This window comes from Vanessa atalanta, chromosome 14 (genome assembly GCF_905147765.1).
Source record: "Vanessa atalanta chromosome 14, ilVanAtal1.2, whole genome shotgun sequence".
Lineage (NCBI taxonomy): Eukaryota > Metazoa > Arthropoda > Insecta > Lepidoptera > Nymphalidae > Vanessa > Vanessa atalanta.
Window position 1 is genome coordinate 8,347,027 of NC_061884.1, and position 6,000 is coordinate 8,353,026.

At 29.6% G+C, this 6,000-nt stretch overlaps 1 protein-coding gene across 9 annotated transcripts in view; it reads right to left on the reverse strand.

Moving 5' to 3' along the window:
- The window catches only part of LOC125068609 (spectrin beta chain), a 50,790-nt gene extending 44,790 nt beyond the window's left edge, over positions 1-6,000 (reverse strand). For 6 of the 9 annotated variants that reach the window (XM_047677823.1, XM_047677825.1, XM_047677820.1 and 3 more), the window contains exon 1: positions 5,706-6,000. The gene's annotated coding sequence lies outside the window, so the exon portion shown is untranslated. Of the gene's footprint in view, positions 1-903; positions 1,048-5,705 lie in introns of those variants that run through there. The other 3 variants (XR_007119785.1, XM_047677827.1, XM_047677821.1) reach the window with 2 other exon arrangements.

Consider the following 6,000-nt stretch of genomic DNA (forward strand, 5'->3'; position numbering starts at 1 on the left):
GATTAAATATGCGTCGAAAAACTCTCTCCCACTGACTCGACTACTTATGTAACTAATACATTTAATAAAAATAAAACTTATCTTCTGATAATAAATGCCTTTCTTAAATATTATCACTAAGATTTTTAGCTCGTTAATCAGTCACACGTATCATATCATAGCATATTTAAAATACTAATAAGTACTGAAGAAAAATTAACTGTAAATAAAAGTTTATTCTTAATAAGTGACAATCTGATATAATCTTCAAATTAAATTACAATTTCAATATTTATAAATTTATATAAAAGTGTTCGAATCAATAATTGAAAATAAAAAAAAAGACCTGGAACTCCTATTAAGCAGTTATGTATCTATTAAAAAATAACATGTCGGGTTATATGGGGTTGATTACTATTGACCTTTTAATTGGTTGTGACAACTATTCCTTCAGATGAGTCATGCCAATGTGCTCCAGAAAAGAATCGTTCGCTCGGGGAATGGGTCTGTCTAGATAGGTCCAGGCCCGCGCCTGCTCTCTATACCTATTTTGCTAGCTTTCTAGGTCATCAGGGGGCGTGGAAAGAGACAGCAAACAAATTAAATTGACGAGAGATTGCGGAAACTTTGACGTATAATAATAGGAGGATTAACTATTATTTTGTAATGTTGGATTGAAAAATAGGAATAAAAATTAATAAGCACGACATTAACACGCTAAAATTCGGACCTTGTAGATGTTTAAATAAATGCTATATGTCTCTAGGAAAACCTTCAAAGGTTTATACCACAAATTAGGCAATTATCTTACACCTACAGACTTCCTAATTAGCGTACAACTTATGACATCATTCGTCAAACTATTGATCTCCTCGTCTGGATTTCGGGTACAATACGGTCCAGTATCGAGTAACCAGTACATACCAATGGTAATCGATGACTATCTCATGTCCGTACATCCAATTAGTAATACACGGCACAGATTTTATAAGTTCTAAAAGGTATGAACACACGAAACGGGCGCGAGCGACGCACGAGCGCGTCGCGACACAGTTTACTCGGAGTGAGCGACTCGGGCCCGCAATATCGATCGGGAACTCCTGGCGCCGGCAGTCCGCATATCCCTAGTACACGCACGCCCCTCCCACTTTTGTTGCCAACTTGCCACCCCACAATACACCCTGTTATTAATTGCTGCGAATTAATGGCGTGACTTTAAAACGAATAATAAAACTATAATAAAAAAAAAAAAAATTGCAAAATACACTTTGGAAATATTACTTAATCGTCATATATTAGTTAATCTTGGTATTACGTCGACACCGACATTGTAGTATCTAAATTGGTAGTAAAAATTTGAGCGTTATTTTATTAGTGAATTAAATACGGATAACTGTTATAATACGTATGTAATGTGGCAACATTATAATACGGATCTTCTTTTCTCCCCTCTCATCATGACCTTGCCTATTTCCTCTGAAATATCTATACAGCATTGAATCCAACTAGGGAATTGTGTTATGTCCAGAGGGCGGAAAATAGGTAGACATGCCATTGAACTCTAAGGAGTCTGGAATTGATTATTTTTAAAAGTATGTTGTAGTGAGTTGAGACTTATTTTCTACATATATTTTATATCTCGGAATAAATAAATAAATCCTTTCGACTTAGATGGAATATTTACTACATAATAGTGTAGAACCCAGCCTATGGGTTACAATTGTAAGTTTTATTCAAGCAGTAACCACATAAATAATATTTTGTATTTATAATTTATTTTAAAAAACTATTGACAAGCAGATTTTTTGATTTATATTCACTACAACTCACATACTTCATAATAATAATAATTAATTAAATATTTTCATAGTTTACAAAAATTTCCATATTGGTGCCAATTAAAATATGGTGCCACATTAATAAAATGTTTGGGCTTCACTCTTATTTTTTATTTTATTGTTGTAATTGTTGTAACAAAAAATATAAATATTTTTTATTTACTATGTATGGGAATTTTAAGCTTTATACTATTGTTAGCTATGCTAACTAGTCTTTTCGAAGGTACACAAAAGATTGAAATCAACATGCTAGAAAAAGCATTAAATAAAAAGATAAAAAAATATTTTAGTTTTAAATAATTAATAGTATAGCCAAACCAAAGATACTTACTTAATGCAATCTCGAAACAATTATTATTATTTATATCAATATATAATAGTAAAGGTTATTTAAATAAAACCAGTTTAAAACAAATGATAAAATTAATTATGTATGCCACAATGACTTTATGTGGCATGCATTATGCAAGCAAGTCCTTGAAATACTTACTCAGAATCTCAACAACCATCTGGTATATTAGAATGATGACTTAAATATCTATAAATATCTTTTTCACATACATAAATTAAAAGGGTAAATGTTATCATAAAATATCAGTGAATTTTAGATGTTTCACTAAAAACATTTTGAAGTTTGTTTAAAGTTAAAGTTAGTTAAAGAAGATTTTATTATAAATTTGTGGTTTTATTATCTATATTGGCCGTAGGTTTATGATATGTTGTTTAGGTGTTTGTGTGGTGCAAATTCTAATAGAGGTAATTAATTATGAAGCACTTATTAATATTATTATTATATGAACGAATTTAATTCTTGAGGTGTAAATGTTGAACAGATTTGGCACCAATATTTGAGCTAAATCAATTACTCTGCATTTGTATTGCTACAAGTATGTTTTGTTCAGAAATGATAAATTGCCTTCGATTCCTTGATTGGGAGCACAGTGGCTGTGTCTAAGGCCGATCTTAACGTCAGACGGTCCATTTACTTGTCTGCTTGTCTAAAATATATAGACAAAAAGGGGTAAGACTTTGGGGTATTTTATTACCTCATCACTTTTAACGCAACTATCTTTTAAGATTAAAGACTTGAATATGTCGGTAACTGTAATATCAAAAATACATTTTGACTCCTCTAAGCATGTGTCATTTAGAAGACTGAAACATCTTCTACATAATATATAAATGGGTTAACATAATAAAACTATATTTCTTTTATTAGGCTTATAGTAACCATTATATATAGGTCATATTACATTTAAGTATAAGTATATGTATATATATACTTAAGCCTATAATAGACAGTTTCTTGGAAAATAGTAATTTTTTTATAGCAGTAGTGAGACAAACAAATGAGTCACATGTTGGTTTGGGATCATCACTTGGCAATGTTGATGGTATATGGCATTCAATAATATTGCTAATGAAGGGTAAGCTATTCTTTAACATGTCCCTAGTAACCATTCATTCATTCATTCAGTCACATAAGTGTATGCAAGTCAATCACACAACAATCAACAACAATTCTGTTTGTCAGTGGAATAGACTGTGATATGGGAATGAGACCTATCACCATTCTGAATCTGTCATTAAGAACATATAAAATTAAAGGCCAATCTGCACTTATTTTTGGTAGGTGTATCATACACCTTGGACTGGATTAATGATGATTCATGATGTGCAAGTACAAGTCATTTTCGACTAATAAAAATAAATAACTTTAATAATCCTTATTTTGTGTTACCATACAAAAACCTATTTTTGTCAGAATTGGTGTTCCCACCTATTATTTTACATGACTCATTTATATTGCAGTATGAAATCATCTTTATTTTGATTTAATACAAATCTTACATAACGGTTACACAAGATTTATCTGTATTAAGATGTTAATAGTAAATATACATACCTATTATAGTTTGAAATAATAATTGTAATTATAAATACATAATGGTGTATGTATTATCAATATATGGCAATGTTATCTACGCTATCTATAATAACTAGATGATAAAGTTGAAGTTTTCTTTATTTGTCTGCATTAAAAAGATAACATGTGATGAAGTAACAAGTTTTTTAAATTATAATCAATCATCTAAAATATTTTATAATTAAATAAATATAAAATACTAAACTACTAAATCTTAACTCTATTTGGTCGTATTGGAGTTGCCGTCCCAATGAATTATGAATGTGCACCTGCGTTTGTGCATACAGTATAATATGTCCTGCACAGTTGGCTAGATTCTCTCGGGAATGGTTGCCTTGGCAACGGTCAGGAGACCCTCATAATATAATATTATTAAGAGATGAGTATTTGTATTTTTGACCAGATTACACTTAAGATTCATTAACTAATGATTTCCTGTACAGAGTGCAGATTCATAGCTTTGGAATTTTTGACAATTAGTCATGGCTTTGGTAATTAGATAATACTAATTCTTTAAATAATTAAAGGTAAAGTTTATATATTTATTAAATACCTGTATCTTGTTAATCATTCTATGAAAACTTACAAGTTTATTAATTCCCATGACATCGACATATTCAACTGAAACTTCAATAGTTTTAAGAATTTTATGATAGCACTGAAGTATGTAGTAGCAGAATAAGTTTTATTTTAGTTGTTACTTCAGTAATTTAAGTTCAGTGAAATTTAATTATAATTGTGTATTGCTGTAACTATCTTTTCTGGTCAATTTTAAATATATTCTAATAGTGATTCATATATCAATAATAAATAAATTAAAATTTATCTTTGTCTTGCATCTTCAATATTTTATAAAGACATTATATTATTAAATAAATCCAAATATGCTTTATTCAGGTAGGCTTATAAAAGCACTTTTGAATCGTCATGTGTTGAATTCAATGTAAAGCTACCACTGGTTCAGAAAGTAGATTATACCAAGAACCGGCAAGAAACTCAGTAGTTACTAATATCCAACATTTTAAAACAAAGTATGTAAGTAAAGTACAATTAAATTTTTAAATCAATAACCTACATACCAACCAATAAATACTAAGTCCAATTTTTTTTAAGCTTTAAATTTTTTAACAGGTCTCTTTATTAAAAATAACTGTGGATTTTTTTTATAGGATCAAATACCATAGCCCAGATTGGATGTAATAACTATGATGTTTAAAAGATATATCTTAACCATCGTATCTAAGAGCTGACCTTGTCACACAACAATGAACTGCTATCATAATGATTTAAATGCTTAGCAACATGATAGTCACAAATCATTGGCTGCAAGTGCAAGCCGATAAACTGTAATCATTATACACCATTAACACAGGTTACTATTAATTATATTCTATATAACTAATAACATAATTAATTAAATTTTAGTATGTAAATCAATATGATTTGATATATATGGGTATAGGTCGATATTATATGATTATTTTAAGCAACAATAATGTCACACCTTAGTATTATTCATGTCCACAATTTTTTCGGAAACACTTTTATTTATCTCATTCGACCTATACACTAATTTAAATTCCTTCATTACATTGTGTATAATACAAAAGATATTTCATTTTAATCTTTTTTTATATCTTAAGTAATCAATATTTGTACATCTGATGGTTACTAAAAGTATTTATAGCTTAATAACATTGAGCAATAGCCGTACTTTATCTATTTTATCTTGAAGGTAAGTAATATTAATTATGGATTCTACTAAATTATTACGTCTAAAAAATCTATTAAAACTATAATATGGTTACCTCTATTTTTTTAATTCTAAAATAATTAATAACAAACCGCACCAATCGGTTCGAGTCACCTCAGTGGGCCTCCGAACTAAAAGTCGAAATTGAATCTAATTGGCGAACGCCATAAAATTCATACTTTTATATTTAGGTACTTTAATGTCTTACCTTCAATCAGAAATAATAAGTAACGCTTCTCAGCACAGTTGACACACATAAACGTCGACACTCACAAAATATCACTCCAGTTTCCAGGACTACTGTAATCTTCGTACTCAGGTCAAATACAACACATATAAAATTGTCTCTTAACCGGCTTTCTATCTTTAAACCATAACCCGATCACTTCATAAAAAACAAACTTATAAATACTCGCTATTCATATATAAATCTTCAAAATATCATCAGCGACTACGAGTACGAACACGGCGTCCAAGGCAAGGCAAAAGATCGCCGCGAAAGC